Source organism: Saimiri boliviensis, chromosome 9 (genome assembly GCF_048565385.1).
Source record: "Saimiri boliviensis isolate mSaiBol1 chromosome 9, mSaiBol1.pri, whole genome shotgun sequence".
Taxonomy (NCBI): domain Eukaryota; kingdom Metazoa; phylum Chordata; class Mammalia; order Primates; family Cebidae; genus Saimiri; species Saimiri boliviensis.
This window is the reverse complement of record NC_133457.1, coordinates 106,899,758-106,915,942: the sequence shown is the minus strand read 5'-3', so window position 1 is coordinate 106,915,942 and position 16,185 is coordinate 106,899,758. Positions and strand designations below refer to the sequence as shown.

The window sequence follows — 16,185 nt, the reverse complement described above, 5'->3', positions numbered from 1 at the left end:
AGCTTGGAAAGGAGTCTGGCCAAGATGAACTAGGGTCACTGAGACACCCCAGCCCAGCCCCAGCTCAGCATCTGGGGCTCAGGCAGAACAGACCATGGAACTTGCCCACCTGTTCCTGGTCCCCTGCTTGTCTGAAAGTGTGATCTATCCCATTCAACTGAGTTCAGGTCCACTGTTGGATTCCAAGGTGGGTGAGCTCTGGTGTGGACTTTGGACAAAAAGTATCAGGTTCTTGCCATTGAGAGGTGATCCCAACCTGAGGGAAAACACCAGAACTTTTTGTAGCCACAGGCTCAGCTATTACAGCTTCAGTTCCTCAATAAATTGAGGTACATTTATGTAGGAAGTGCCTTCCCTAGGGTGTCTGTCTGCAGTCTCTCAAATCAGGACTTTGCAAAGATGGGGTTTGTATGAGAGGAGCATTTCTTCTGTCAGCTTACCTGGTCAGGATCTTACCATCATCTCCTTTGAGTAGATGTTAACTCTGTATTCTTAATTAATTTATTTAATTTTGGGGGGAATACACATGCCAATTTAATACATCCATCTTGGATATTCTTGATTTTAATGGTACTCTGGGTAAGTGGTTTCTGTATAGTATCTTTGAATCTGGTTTGGTCAGTTGGCATGGGGTGTCTCTGGTCATCTTCAGGGCTGGAGTTGAAATGAACATAGGCTTTACTGAACAGACCTGGGCTCCAATCCTGGCTCAAAGCAGATACCTAAGGTTCTTCAGTAAAATAGGCAGCAGCAGCAGCATCCTTAATGGGATCTTTGTGACGATGGGAAAGATAGAGCTTACAAAGCACAAAATATGAAGCATTGGTTACATAAAAGGCATACTCTAGCTTTGCTTCAGAATACGTCATGGGGCCTTGAAAACCTTAAAATGTAGTAAGGTTTAATTTAATTACAAATAAATGCATGTCACGTGTGCACAGGAGCGATGTCTCAGATTCCCAGCACACTTAGGGCAGGCCACTCTCACTGATCAGACAGAGTGGTGGGGCATGGCAGGGCTGAGGCGGGAAAGGTGCTTTCTGTTTGCAAAACTGTTACATTTTAAATAATGTCTGCCAACTTTTTAATTATGGGAATATCCTGAGGATTTCAGAAGTAACAAGTACTCATTGTACAAATGTAAACCATATGATGATGTTTGAAGGGAGAATATTCCATGGTCTGTCTCTCTCTCTCTCTTTCTCTCCCTCCCTCTCCCTCTCTCCCTCCCCCTCTCTCCTTCCCCCTCTCTCCTTCCCTGATGCATGCACTGCTGCTGTCTGTGTCTGTGCTTGTGCCTCCAGGTCTGTTTCTCTCCATATAAATACACAGGCATGGATACACATGTATTCTTAAAAGGGATCATAATATCTACCAATTTTGTTCTACATTTTTTTTTCTTTTGATTACTGTTTTAGTCTGGGTTATCCAAAAAAAACCCAATTATATATATGTGTGTATATATATGTGTGTGTATGTGTATGTATATATATGTATATATGCATGTATATATACATATATGTATACATATGTACATACACATATATGTATATATGTATATATACATCTGTGTACACATATGTATACATATGTATATACATAGATGTATATATACATATATACATGTATACATATGTATATACATATACATCTATGTATATATGTGTACATCTATGTATGTATATATATACATACACATGTATACATATATGTACATATACCTACATATATACATATATGTATATATCTCAGTTATATATACAATTACATATATATATCTCAGTTATATATAATATATAATTATATATGTAATTATGTAGAGACACACATGCATATATGTACACACACATGCACACACACATATATATATGTAAGAGATGGAGAGGAGAGGGGATTTATTAGGGGAATTTGCTCACTCAGTTATGGAGGCTGAGAGTAAGCTGGAGACCCAGGGATTAGTCCAAGTTTGAAGGCCTTAGAACCAAGGAAGCTGAGGGTGTGACTATCGGTGTGAGACCAAAGTTCTGAGAGCCCAGGGGTTGCTCGTGTGATTGTGGAGTCCAAAGGCCAGAGAACCTGGAATTCTCATGTTCAAGGGCAAGAGAAGAAGGGCTTCAGGCTCTGGGAGAGCCAGAGACACCACCCTTCCTCCAGCTTTTTGTTCTATCTGGGTCCTCAGCTGATGGGATGGTGCTGCCTGCATTAAGGGAGGATCTTTACCACTCAGTCCATGACCCTCACACCAGTCTCCCTTGCTCCTTCCCCACCCCCCCGCCCCCAGACAGAGTCTTGCTCTGTTGACAGGCTGGAGTGCAGTGGTGCAGTATCTGCTCACTGCATTCTCTGCCTCCTGAGTTCAAGTGATTCTCCTGCCTCAGCCTCCTGAGTGGCTGGGATTACTGATGTCATGCTCAGCTAATTTTTGTATTTTTAGTAGAGATGGGGTTTCATCATGTTGACCAGGGTGGTCTTGATCTCCTGACCTCATGATCCACCCACCTCGGTCTCCCAAAATGTTGGGATTACAGGCGTGAGCCACCATACCGGGCCATGGTCCAATTATTCTAAACAAATGCCAAACCATCTGGGTTTCCCTTTTAGCAGAAAAGGGATGGGCTTGGTGCCTACTGAAGTGCTGAGAATAATTAATGTTTTACCAGTGATCTGAGTATCCCTTAATCCAGTCAAATTGACATCCCAAATCGGCCATCACAAATATCTTTCTGTAATAGTTCATATAGCTTTATTTCACTCCTTTTGTTGGGTTTATTGCACTCTATTACCTAGTTATAGTATAATTTACTCAGTACCATTGTGGGACATTTGGGATGTTTCTAATATTTTGCTTTCTCAAACTATGTTGTGATAAACATGATATGATACATGTATTTCAGTAAGATAAATTCCTAAGAGTGAAATGAATGGATCAGTAGGAATATGCATTTGAAATTTTAATAAATATTGGCACATTTCTCAATAGACGCCTGTAACAATGTCCATTCTCCCTAATCCTGTAAAAGTCCTCAACTCCTTAAACTCCTGATGACAGTGGGTTTTAAGCTTTGCTAACTTTAAATGTGAAAAAAAGGCTTCTCAGTTTAACTTGAAATCTGGAATCCATGCATTTTGTTTGCATTTTTTTCTTGTTTATTTGCTTCGGTTAAGTGCTTTCCATAAATTACCTGTTCGCATATATTGTTCATATTTTCTGTTGAGTTGACTTTTTGGTTGGTTGGTAAGCACGCTTCACATTTCAGGGATATTAACTTTTTGTCATACAGATTGAAGATTACCCTCCACCCCACCATTTTACATTTGCCTTTCAATCTTGTTTATGATGTCTTTTGCAATTCAGAAAGTCTTAATATTTAAAAATGAAATCAGTCAACCTTTTCTTGTGTGATTTTATGTCACCCTCAAAATAGTCTTTTTGTCTTTCAGATCATGGGATACAGTCCTGTATTTCTTCTTAGAAGGTTTATGTTTTTCTTTTTGCATGTAATTACTGAATCCATTTGTAATTTATTCTGAGTGTGGCATAATCTGGAGAATCTAATTTTATTTTTTTCCAGTCATTTAGCTAACTGTGTATGTTGTTTTCCAAAGAATGAACACAGACTCATTGGATCGCTTGGTCTTTATTTGTTATTCCTCCTGGTTTGTGAGAAGTTTGTTCTTAAATAGATAAGACGGTAAAGGAAAGGGCCCTGGGTTGGTTCTTTAGCCCTTTCAGACCCTTAGATGTTGTTAAGTTTGAATCAAGCTGTGAACCCATGGGCAAATCCCTCAACCTCTCTGAACCTTCAGTTGCAGACTAGGGAAAATCACACCTAGGGTTAAGTTAAACAGAAAGTATGACGTCCCCGGCATATCCAGATGTGTTAGGCAGATCCTGCCTGTGTCATTTTTTAGTTGCTGTCCTGAGATGGCCACGTGGAGGGTGAATTGCCCTCCAGCCACAGTGCCTCTAGTTCCTGCCAGCAGGCTTGCTCTGCTCACGGCCCGCTATCTTCTATTCATGGCATGTGACTTCAGCATCTGCCAGCTGCCTCCTCCTCTACCTCTGGGACACAGGGCATCTATTGCTCAAGATAGGCTTCACAGGAGTGCTGGCAGATGGTGCAGATTTGGAGGTCTGAGGCAGGATGGAATTTGGAGCTTTTCCCTCCTAGTCCAGCTTTCCTGCCAGGAGGAGGCTCGTCTGTCCTTCCTTGTACTCTTGGCAGTGCTGGGGCTTGACGGGATGGCCACAGATGCAGGCAAGATGAGGTGAGACGGGGAGGGTGGCAGGGGAGAGAGGAAAAGTCAACCCCAGGGAGAAGTGGAGACAAAGAGATGCAGAGGGGGACGACAGCGAGACAGAACAGGGACAGGGTGTGCAAACACACAGGGGGCTGGGCAGAGATGGAGAGCAGGACTGAGGTGGGCAGGAGGAGGGAGATGCAGTTTGACAGAAGCAGAGAAAGAGAGCGAGGCTAAACAGAGAGGAACAGATCGAAGAGATGAGGAAAGAAATACACAGAGAGGTCGCAGGGCCCAAACCCAGGCAGCGTGCCCCTTTGCACAGAATGTAAGGGGGACAAAAAACTTAATCATCGAGGTCAGTAATATTTTCATGCAATATTTTAAAAAATCAAATTGATGAAGTACAATCTATGGGCCAGCCACCTGTTCTTGTCAATAATGTTTCAGACCAGGAATGGATTAGGCTGGAGCGAAGAGGGAAGTGGTGGACAGATCCTGTCTTTCCTTATATTTTTGATTCTTTGTTCAACAGGATTTTTTTGCATTAATCTTGATTTTTAAAAAATATTACATTAAAATAGTATTTGTTGGGATGACTGAATGTTCTGGTACCTCCTTAAATTTTGTGCCTGAGTCAAGTACCATGCTGACCCTATCCTAGTCCCTGCCCTGAAAGGGAGAAACAGAGATGGGGGAATACCCAGTGAAATCAGGAGAAAGAGAATGAGAGGCTTTCAGGGAGAGAGGGAAGGAGAGAAACAACAAAAAAAAAGGAGACAGGTAGTGAGAGGGCCGGGCGTGGTGGCTCACGGCTGTAATCCCAGCACTCTGGGAGGCTGAGAGGGGCGGGTCACTTGAGGTCGGAGTTGGAGACCAGCCTGGCCAACACGGTGAAACCCTATCTCTACTAAATTAGCCAGGTGCAGTGACACGCCTATACTCCCAGCTACTTGGAAGTCTGAGGCAAGAGGATCACTTGAAACCAGGAGGGGGAGGTTGCAGTGGGCTGAGATGGGGACAGAGTGAGACTCTGCCTCAAGAAAAAAAAAAAAAAGTGGTTTTAGAGCAGTTAGAGAAATGAGCAGACAGAGACAGCAGCCAAGACAGAGACGTGGAGAGCTATGGTGTGAAAGGGGTGGTGGTGTGCAGGCAGAGAGAAAGGAAGGCAGGGACCACAATCCAGGGAGGAAGGATGAGGCAGGCAGACAGGCGAGGCAGCAGAGGGAAGAAACAAAGGGAGAGCGGGCCGGAGGCAAGGGGAGAGGCTGGCTGGAGCAGTGGGAATCTGTTCAAAGCCAGAGGCTGATGACAGCACAAGGAAGGGTTCTGCTTGGCAGCATGGCCTGCCCATCCTTGGCCCAGCAGTGCCCAGGGTCTGGATGAAATATGAGTAGAAGAGGGAGAGGCTGTGGGTGCAGCTGCCCCAATGTGGACCTTGCTCAATACCCCCTCCCCCCAAACTCTGAGCACTTATGTGATCTGCAGACCCCGTTGGACAGGACCTGTGAGTGAAGGGAGCAGGGGTCTCTCGGGTCAGATAATCCTTAGGAGGGAACAGGGCACTTTCAGCTTGAGGACAGTCTGGAACTATCTGGGATCTCTAGGGTCAGATTCTGAGAGAGACCTTTTTTTTTTTTTTTAATACCTAATGTGTTTTCATATTCTGTGAACCGTTCTGATTGGGGCATAATCCTGAAGGCCTGTTTTCTTATGTTTATAGCTGCAGAGGAATCTGCTGACAGGTGTAACTTATGTGACTCACAAAGCCAGGGAGGTTGCAATGGCTGTCCACATTTACAGTGAAGACACCAGTCGCCGGAAGGGTGGTGTGGCTGGTGTGACTTGCCCAGGTCACTTGTAAGGGCAGAGCATGGAGTCTAGCCCAGGACATCTGATTCCACAGCCCCACATGCAACTCTTAGTTGGTGCTGGAGGCCTGCCAGGCTTGTATCATGCACCTTATGCCAAGCAAAGCAAGCCAGAGGGCACACAGGTATGTATGTTTATCCCCAGCCCAATATCCATGCCCGTTCTCAAGTGTCCCCTTTGGGATCTTTTCGATATTTCTCTTTTCTTTCCTGCATATATGGACCTTAGGAAATTGGGTGTTGACTATTCATTGAATTATAATATCCATAAAATACTTTTGGTCCCTCCCCGAAAATTATTGCTCCAAGGAAAAGCAAAAGGAATGGAGTTAGCACTTTAGCACTCCTAGTGTGTTCGGCTTTGTAAGTTTGACCTAAAAGATAGGAATTATCACTTCATTTTGCAGATAAGGAAAGTGAGGCAAGGGGAGTGTAACTAACTTGCAGCTGGTGAGAGGCAGGGCTGGGATTTGAACTGTGATCTGTCGGATTCTGGATTCAGAGGGTGGCCTCTCTCTGTCTCTCTGTTTCCTAGGATACAGGTGCCTCAGCGTACAGGCTATAAGAACATGTCTCTTATGACACCCAGCACTCTTGTGATGGTATTATAAATAATGGTTAGCCAAAGAAAAGTTTATACAGGATATAAAAGAGAAGGATTCTAAGGTCACAGTGGAGAACCATTATTGTTCCCTCACTGAATAGGACACAGGTGACTGAAGGGAGATTTGTGTCATAAAGTCTTAGGTAGACCACGGAAAGTGGTTCTTTTCCTTTAAAAGATCACATGCCCCGTACCTTGTGTGGAAATGCTTTAAAATGCCTGTCTAGGCCCCCACTTTCGCATCCCCTGTACTATTTGATATGCAAAGTGTCATATTTAAAAACAAATTAGTCTGAAATGAATCCTCTTTTACCCTTTTTATTTCCAAAATCCAGATTTAGAAATTTAGGCTCATTAATATGCACAAACACTGCTCGATTAAGCCTGTTTTAATTTCTCTGTGTACTTTGTAAACAGGGATTACAAAGATGTTTGAGTTTTCATGGCAGATTTTGGAGTAGTGTATACATTTGGGCCATTATCACATAATAAATAAATAACCCCCTGAAACTCAGTGTTGGTGATGTCATCCCCGGAATGCTGATTTTTATTCTCCTTTTCTGATCATGTGAATATATGGCTGTGGTCTCAGAAGTCATTGGGTGTCTTATTGTGGCTGGAAAATAATTCCCTGTCCCTTGGTGCTCATTTTGATGTGCATGTGGCAGCATTAATGCTGGGGGAATGAAACATCAGCTTGGCTTGTGAAGCTGGACTTGGAAAAAAAACACCCTGTTTATTAAATCTTTCACTAAACGGTGACAGTTGCAGGCATTAGTTCCTCATACTATCTGCCAAATGAGCTGGAAGTGTAGGCTTATCTTGTTATATGCAGATAACAGAGCAACAGACTTGTAGAGGAGGGTGCCAGCCATCAGAGTGAATGGCCAGGAGTCATGTCAGGAAAGTGCCATGGGGGGACCAGGTCCTCGAGGGGAACTCTGTTTCCAAAAATGAGAGAATAGATGTGTTTTCCCCATGATGCTACATGGCACTGTGTTTTAATCATTTCTGCACCAAGTACTTGGTGGAATGGAATGTATCCAGTTGGTAACGAAAGGCTCAGCAATACCCAGTATGTGTTGAGTATTTTCTGTGTGTTAAACAATGAGTGACCTTGCCTTATTATGTTCAGTATCAAATTTAATCCTCAGAACAATCCCTTGAGATATTTGCTGTTATTCTCCTCATGTGATAATTCAGGAACATAAGTGCTTAAGGAACTTACCCAAGATCACAAAGCCATTTAAGACTGAAACCCAGTTCTGTGTGCCTGGAGCCCTTTCTTCTAGTCCCCTGTGTCTTTCTGCGTTTTTACTGTATCCCCGGGATAGCACAGTGCAGGGTAGCAAAGTAGGTGCTCGGAAATGTCTGCTGAGTGGATTAATGAGTGAACATGTCAGTAACAGCAGTAGATCTCCCTTTTCTTCTTCAAGGAGTGCTTATCCTGTGACAGCAAAATGAATTGCTGTTGTCTCTGTGTATCCATAGAGGGCCCATGGACTCCATAAAGGTAGGGTGTCTGGGTAGTGTGGACCACTTCCAGATGTGTGCCCCCCACTTTCTGTTTTGGCTATTGCACCACCTGTTTGCTCTTTTATTCTCCATGCAAGCAGACTCAAGGATCTAGCTTCTTCATTGTTTTCTCCCTCTTCAGGGTTTAGCACACACTATGGGCACGTAAGAGGCGGCAGATTTTATTTGCTTGGATTGGCCGGTTTGATGGTTAATTGTTGTGAATAAAATGCATTGATGGTGGCAGAAATCATTTTGAAGCACTCGATGCTTTGAGGGATAATTCCGTACCCCACACATGGGTTATTTAGGCGAATCCACACTTTGTTAGCTCAGATTCTGTAGACCAAGCATGCTCAGAGGGGATGAACTCACCTCCAAAATAATGAAAATGAATTATTAGAGAGTGAGAAAAATTATAATGTTTTAAATGTAGAAAGCACAGATATACATATAGTATATACACAGATATACAGTATACCTGTTATGGGGTAGTTGGGGAAAAAAATCTGTAAAAAGACTTCTTAGGAGGGCAGTAAGGAAAACAGGGTTGATAAACACTGCCCTTCCAGCAGAGCCTGAGACAAGGATTCCTCTGAGTGATTTATGCTCTTAGAAGAGCAAGGAAGGCAGGTTGAGCAGGCGAGGGGAAGAAAGTTAACCAAGCCTATGGCCTCCCAGGTGAGCCCTGGGACATGAGCTGCACCACAGAGTCAGTTCCGCCTGGAGGCAAGAGATCTTTTGCAGCTTCATGGAGGTCTACTGGTCATCCCCACGGTGATGGGTTTGTGGGGGAATAACTTACAGGTGGCTCCCTCAGGCTGCCAAGGAGCCAACTCCCCAACACTGTGGTAGAGTGTACCAGCCCTTTAAGGGGAACTATGCAGACACCACCAGCATCCTCAGTAGCACTGCACATTCTTTTTGTGGCTTTGCAGAAGTCCCCCTGATCGCACTGTCTAATTATTTTTTATTGTGGCTAAAATATGCATAACGAAACACACCATTTTAACCATTTTTAAGTGTGCAATTAAGTAGCATTAAGTACATTCACGTTGTTATTGCAAGCACCTCCAATATTTTTCTCTGGAACTTTGTCTTTTGAAGCTGAATCTCGCCCTTTGAGCACTACCATTCCCCACTCCCCTGGCCTCTAGTAACCACTATTCTACTTTACCTTCTGTCTCTGTGAATTTAACTACTCTAGGTACCTCATCTTAAATGCATTCATGCAATATTTGTCTTTTTCTGTCTGGCTCATTTCACTTAGCTCAATGTCTTCAAAGTTTATTCTTGTAGCAGGTGTGAGAATTTTGTTGCTTTTTATAAATGAAAAATATTCCATCCTGTGTTGTATTAGTGTTCTCTAGAGGAACAGAACTAATAGGATGGATATATATAGGATGGGGAGTTTATTAAGGAGTATTGACTCACATGATCACAAGGTGAAGTTCCACAATAGGCTGTCTGCAAGCTGAGGAACCAGGAAGCCAGCCTGAGTCCTAAAACCTCACACATAGGAAAGCCAACAGGGCAGCCTTCAGTCAGTGGCTGAACGCCCAAGAGCCCCTGGCAAGTCACTGGTGTAAGCCCTAGAGTCCAAAAGCTGAAGAACGTGGCGTCTGATGTTCGAGGGCAGGAAGCTTCCAGCACAGGAGAAAGACGAAAGCCAGAAGACTCAGGAAGTCAAGTCCTTCCATCTTCTTCCTGCTTTCTTCCAGCCAGGTGGCAGCTGATTAGATGGCACCCGCCTGGAACAAGGGTAGATCTGCCTCTCCCAGTCCTCTGACTCATGTTCTCCTTTGGCAACACCCTCAAAGACACAGGGAGGAACAAAACTTTGCCTTCTTCAATCCAATCAAGCTGACAGTCAATATTAACCATTACATGTGTATAAACCACATTTCGTTTATCTGTTCATCCATGGGTGGAAATTTGGGTTGATTCCAGTTTTTGGCCATCATGAATAGTGCCACTGTGAATATAAATACCTGCCAGCTTTCTCTCATTTTATGCTCAGATTCATTTCAGTCTGGGTAGGAGCAACAGTAAAAGGCTCTGATTCCTCAGAGCATCTTCACTTGGGGCATTGATCTCCGCTTCATGTGTATCTTTGATTCCGGAGCATGATGGCTATAGCAGGGCTGGTGGGTCTTACTTTGGGCCAGGAAAGATTCCTGTTTGGGGTATCCTTATCTTTTGGAGTATTGATTGAAGTTGAGTTAAATTTTTAAATTCCACTATTAAAAATTACAGGAGGAGATGTATAAGATTGGGGAAGTTTCAGAAGCATTCTCCCTTCATATTCAGCAGACCAGACAGACTGACTCTGGCCATTTGTGGCTTGGGCATTTTCTCAGGTAGGCACACTTGACTCTCTGGCTCCTCTTACTCTCTGTAGCCTGCCTGTTGCTTAGTAGAGTTTGTGGGAATATAGGCTTATTCAATGATATTGAATGAATGAATGAATAAGTGAATAAGTGAATGGATAAGAACCAACAGCCAGCAGAATACTAAATTGCTTTCAGAGTAGGCAAAGAATACCTAAAGAATAAGCAGGAGGATTGCCCATGTTTTTTTAATTCTCAAGGTCTGGGGAGAGGACAGCCTCCAGCTCTGGGGACAGCCACCTTGCTTCTTGTCTCTGCTTTGACACACTTAAGGACAACGGAAAAGTGATACTTACCTGTTGCTTCTCTCTCAGGGGACTTGTGAAGCTGCATAGAATGAAATTTCCCTAGCTCTTTAATCTCTTAGGAAGAAAGGAATTTTATGAGGATAATAATACACTGTCCTTGATAGGTGAAGAACCTGCTTAGTACTCATGGTTAGTGGGGGTGTTAATCTTGAAGGGTGTCGTCTTTTATTCCTTTTTTTTTTTCTTTTTTTTGCAAGTGGTGAATTCGTGCAACTTGTGTTCATAGCTGATGCAAGGCATTTTAAAACAAAATTCAATGATGATACGATGATGATGTTGATTGTTGTGGTTGATGATGACGCTGCTATCAACCAACATACGTTGTGCTACTAAGTATGAGATTCCATGCGAACTGCTTTACCTGAATATCTCATCCAACCCTACCTCCAAATAAGGTCACATTCCAGATTGACGTAAGTTCTTGGGGAACACTATTTGATCCAGTAGACACTATAGGCAGAATACAGAGTAGAGTGTGAAGGGTGGATTGGGTGACTTGCTCAGTGGGGAGGATCGGCAAGGTGAGTGTGAGGACAGAGCTGCTGCTGTAAAGCCTCTTGGCTTCCGTGGGTCTTGGATGCCTTACGGTGATCATCAGCTCTACACTGCAGGGAGTTTGCAGTCTGCCAGCTTTGGCAGGAAGTGACTTGATAATGGAAGACAGGCTCATGATGGGGAGGATGGGGACAGAGCGCCCAGGTGGGTCTTTGTGGGAAGAGTTCGCAACTTGGGGACAGGGTGAAACAATGGCACTGCAAAGGGAGAAGGAGGGGACATTTCTGAAGGAAGACACAGCAGGCCTTGGGGAGGGATGGGATGTAGCAGGGAGTGAGAGGGAGCTTTCGGACTTGGGTCACTGGAAGACTAAGAAGGAAGAGCTGGTTTGGTGGGAAAGATGATGAGTTTGGCCTTGAATATGTTGAGTAAACACTGCCTATGGGAGGGCAGAAATCTATCAGGCAGCTGGAAATGCAGCTCTGCAGCCAGCTGGGAGATGCTTTTCCTCTCTGCTCCGCTCGAGTAAACCTGAAATAAAGTGTACTGAAGTGTGAGGAGCCCCGAATCTCTGAGGGGGTCAGATGATCAGAATTTGCGTAAATGTAGCCATAGTCACAGATGCCCAGTGAATGGAAGGAGTCAAGAGTGCACCACGGGTAATGATGGTGCAATGATCTTCCTAAAGTGTAAATCCAGCATGTCACTGTCCTGTCTGCCCTTCATGGGATGGCCCTCCATGGCCTTCAGGCCGTGGTCAGTGCTTCAGCTTGCCTCCAGGGTCCCTTGAGGCCTGAAGTTCATCTTACACCATTCTCCGGTCTCCTCTTCTCTTTGGTTTGGAGAGCGCATAGTGCCTCTCTCACTTCTGTAGTTTTGCACCTGCCACTTCCCTTTGCTGGAACCTCCTTTTTGCCCCTGTCTGTTCAGTGTTTTGACATGCCAGCTCAGCAGTTCATGGCCCCTAACACTCTGGGCTGGTGTTTATTGATAGGCCTTTACCCCGGTAGCCTCCTGGGCATCTTTATGGGGTTTCAGTTTCTCTCACAGGGTTGGGCACAGGGGATGCAAGGATAAATGAGTGAGTGGGTGAATGAATGAACAGATGGATTGAGAGATGAAATGTTGTCTATGTTTAGTCTTTTTTTTTTTTTTTTTCCCCAGTAATAGTTCTCTGGTTCTGACTTATTTGGGGAAGAAATGTAGCTGTTGGGGAAAAAGTTCAGTGACCTTGAGATAATAGACTCACAGCCCCCTTGCCTTGTCTTGCCATTGCTGCCCATAGCTCTTTCTTGCTCACCAAGATATTAGGATCATTAGCTGAACAAGAACTCAGGGGCCACCGTGTTCTCATGAAGCCTTCCAAATGTTTCCAGAAGGAAGCCCTTGACATGTGAAATCAGGTGGAGACCCCCAAACTCACCTGAGAGGTGCCAGAGTGACCAAGGCAGCTTAATGCTCACTCTGACTGTCGCAGAGCGCAGGAAATGAGTGACAGAAGGCAGCATGAGTGGTGAAGAGAGTCATTACACTTTCTTTGTTGAATTTAGCTACATGTTGGCTTTCTGGGCTCACTAGGAGCCTGTGTCTTGAGTTTGGGATGCTATAACAAAAATATAGATTGGCTTATAAACAACAGAAATTTATTTCTCAGTTTTTTTTTTTTTTTTTTTTTTTGAGATGGAGTCTCACTCTGTTGCCCAGGCTGGAGTGCAGTGATGTTATCTCAGTTCACTACAATTTCTGCCTCCCAAGTTCAAGTGATTCCCTTGCCTTAGTCTTTCAAGTAGCTGGGATTACAGGTATATGCCATGATGCCTAGCTAAGTTTTGTATTTTTAGTAGAGACGGGTTTCATCATGATGGCCAGGCTGGTCTCAAACTCCCAACCGCAAGTAATCTGCCTGCCTTGGCCTCCCAAAATGCTGGGATTACAGGTGTGAGCCATCTTGCCAGGCCTGTTTCTCATAGTTCTGGAGGCTGGAAAGTCGAAGATCAAGGCAGCAGCAGATCTGGTGTCTGGAGAGTGTCTGTTCATTAAGTGGGCATCTTTTTGCCGGAACTTCACATGGTGGAAGGGACGAGGGATCTTTCTGGAACCCCTTTTTAAGGACACTAATCTCATTCATGAGAACTTCACTTTTGTGATCTCATTATCTCTCAAAGGCCTCCACCTCCTAATACCCTCACCTTGGGGGTTAGGATTTCAACATGAATTTTGCGGGGATATAAACATTGAGTCCATTTTAGACTGCATGGCCATCTCTCAGTCTTTAAAGAGTGAGTCTTTAAATCTGTGGCAAAGCCATCCTTGCAGCATTCTGCCTCAGGAAGAGTAATTTACTAACCCTTACTGAGTGCTTATCATGTGCCAGGGACTGGGCTAAGTCAGCACTTTCACTTGACTTTTCCTATTTGATACTTACAGTGGGCTCTATTGCTTCACCCATTTTACAGTTAAGGACACCCAGGCAAAGAGAGATTATAACTTGGCCAAGGTCACAGAGCTGGTAAGTGCAGATAATGCCTGAAGTATCAACAACTATGCTAAATATTTTTCTGAGCCTGAAGACTCAAAACTTTTCAAACTGGGCCAGAGAATGATTCTGCCTGCATTTGAAAGAGAGAGCTTAGTCATGATTTTGAAGTTGCTGGACAATGTGCCACATTAACAAACCGAGAAGCCCTTATGGTAGAAAAGCTTCGGGTGGTGGGTTTAAATTTTAAATGGTCTCAAAAGTCTGCTGAATTCTGTCCATGCATTCCCCTACATGGTTCAAATTGAGCAATTCTGTTGGATTCAGCTGGATAAGCAAAATCCGTAATGAGAAATATTAGTGTTTCTAGATCTTTATCTAAATCATAACATTTGGTACAGTGCCTTTAATTTACATATCAAAGTTATTGAAAGTGAAATGATAAATAACACATGAAGGCAAAAATGGCTAAAGATAGCAGAATAATAAGATCTGATGCTGCCTGTATGTAAATTCAGAAGCTGGTATTTCCATTCTGAGAACCATTAAAATCAAATATGTGTTTCTGTTTCCAAGTCAAAAATCAGAACCAAAAAATACCTTTTTGTTCCTGAGGTTCAGCTGTTTCCTTCGAACCCTTTAAACTGTCAAAGGAGAGAGCTGCATAGGTAACAGACAGCTTTCACTTTTCCCCTGCTGGGGACTTTATTTTCCACTTAAGCCATGATGTTTCAAATCCTGTTTAAGCTTTTGATTGATTTCACGATCTCATGAGCTGTGATCTTCTCTCTCTAGACTTCTGTTTATATTGATTTCAGATTGTTCCAATTGCTGTGATTGTTCTTGCAAGATTCACCTGGGTTCAATTCATGTTGCTATATGAAGGTGGGTCCCCAAGAATTAGAACGAGATATTGTTTTTGTGACCTCTTAGAAGCTTCACACTTACTGTGTGGGGGTCTCAGAGACTTCCGTGCAGACTGCACATTGCCACATCATACCCTGCCTCGTAGTTCTCATCAGCATCTCGTCAGTGTCTGCTTATGTGCCCAAGTGCTGGCCTTCTCAGCAAGGACATGTCTCTCTTTCTGGGGCCCTCTGGTGAGGGGCACTGATGGGCAGTGGAAGGTCAGTGACCTGTAGGACAAACAGTAATTTAATTTAGTTCTTTTTGAGAAAGATGTAAACAGATGATTTCACTCATCTGTTTTTATTTTAATGGGAGAAAAGCAAAAGACAGTTCAATAAATGCTTTTCATCTATTTTCATATCATGGCCAACAGAGGAGAAAAGCCAGCTCCCGGGGAGAATAAGGGTAGCAACGATGTCAAGTTCAAAGGGAAGCTGAGCGTGAAACACAAGGAAAGAGACGCTAATGGAGAGACCACAGCAGACGGTACAGAGGCAGGCAGATACAGGACTGAGACATGGAGGATCTAGTGGGTTTCTATAGATTTTGGGTGAAAACCCATATGAATGATTGTTTCCTTGGGATTTGGGAACCAGAATAAATTAACATATGCTTCCCATGCTGATAGAACCTCCCACCATTTAAAGTAGAGCAATCTTCCTTGATTGGGTAGAGCCATCCTGCTTTATTTTCAAATACATTTGAAAATAAAAGTTTTCTTTCTCATGAGATCTAAAAGTTACACTCATGGAGAGGAGTAATTTCTTTCATTAATTTTTAAAAAATGATGTTTATTTAGCATTTCTGTTGTAAAATGTATCCTCTTGCTCAATGTCAATTAAAAAATATGTAGAAGTGGAAAACATAGGAAATACATGAAAGAAAACAAAACCATGACTCGTTTTGTAATATATCCTTCCTCTATTTTGCATATAGAATTGTATGCTGTTATTTTGTTTTGTTTTGTGTTTTGAGATGGAGTCTCGCTCTGTCACCCAGGCTGAAGTGTAATGGCATGGTCTCAGCTCACTACAACCTCCGCTTCCTGGGTTCTAAGCGATTCTCCTGCCTCAGCTTCCCGAATAGCTGGGACTCCAGGTGTGTGCCACCACACCCAGGTAATTTTTGTATTTTTAGTAGAGGTGCGGTTTCAGTATGTTGGCCAGGCTAGTCTCAAACTCCTGGCCTCATCATCTGCCAGCTTCCACTTCCCAAAGTGCTGGGATTACGGGTGTGAGTCATCGTGCCCAGCCATACGCTGTTTTTATAAATTTAGAGTCCAGCTATACATTGTTTCTTATTCCCCTTTAAAAATTTACCACATACTTTTATATTTTATAATTTGACTATTCCATCCTATATATTAACTTATTTA

General features: G+C 43.4%; 1 protein-coding gene across 15 annotated transcripts in view; it reads left to right on the top strand.

The window, feature by feature from the left end:
• Positions 1-16,185, top strand: part of PTPRT (protein tyrosine phosphatase receptor type T) — a 1,134,111-nt gene that overhangs the window by 176,631 nt on the left and 941,295 nt on the right. The window contains exon 1 of one of the 15 annotated variants that reach the window (XM_074406552.1): positions 2,334-11,343. The exons of the other annotated variants lie outside the window; for them this stretch is intronic. The gene's annotated coding sequence lies outside the window, so the exon portion shown is untranslated. Of the gene's footprint in view, positions 1-2,333; positions 11,344-16,185 lie in introns of those variants that run through there. 15 annotated transcript variants of the gene reach the window in all.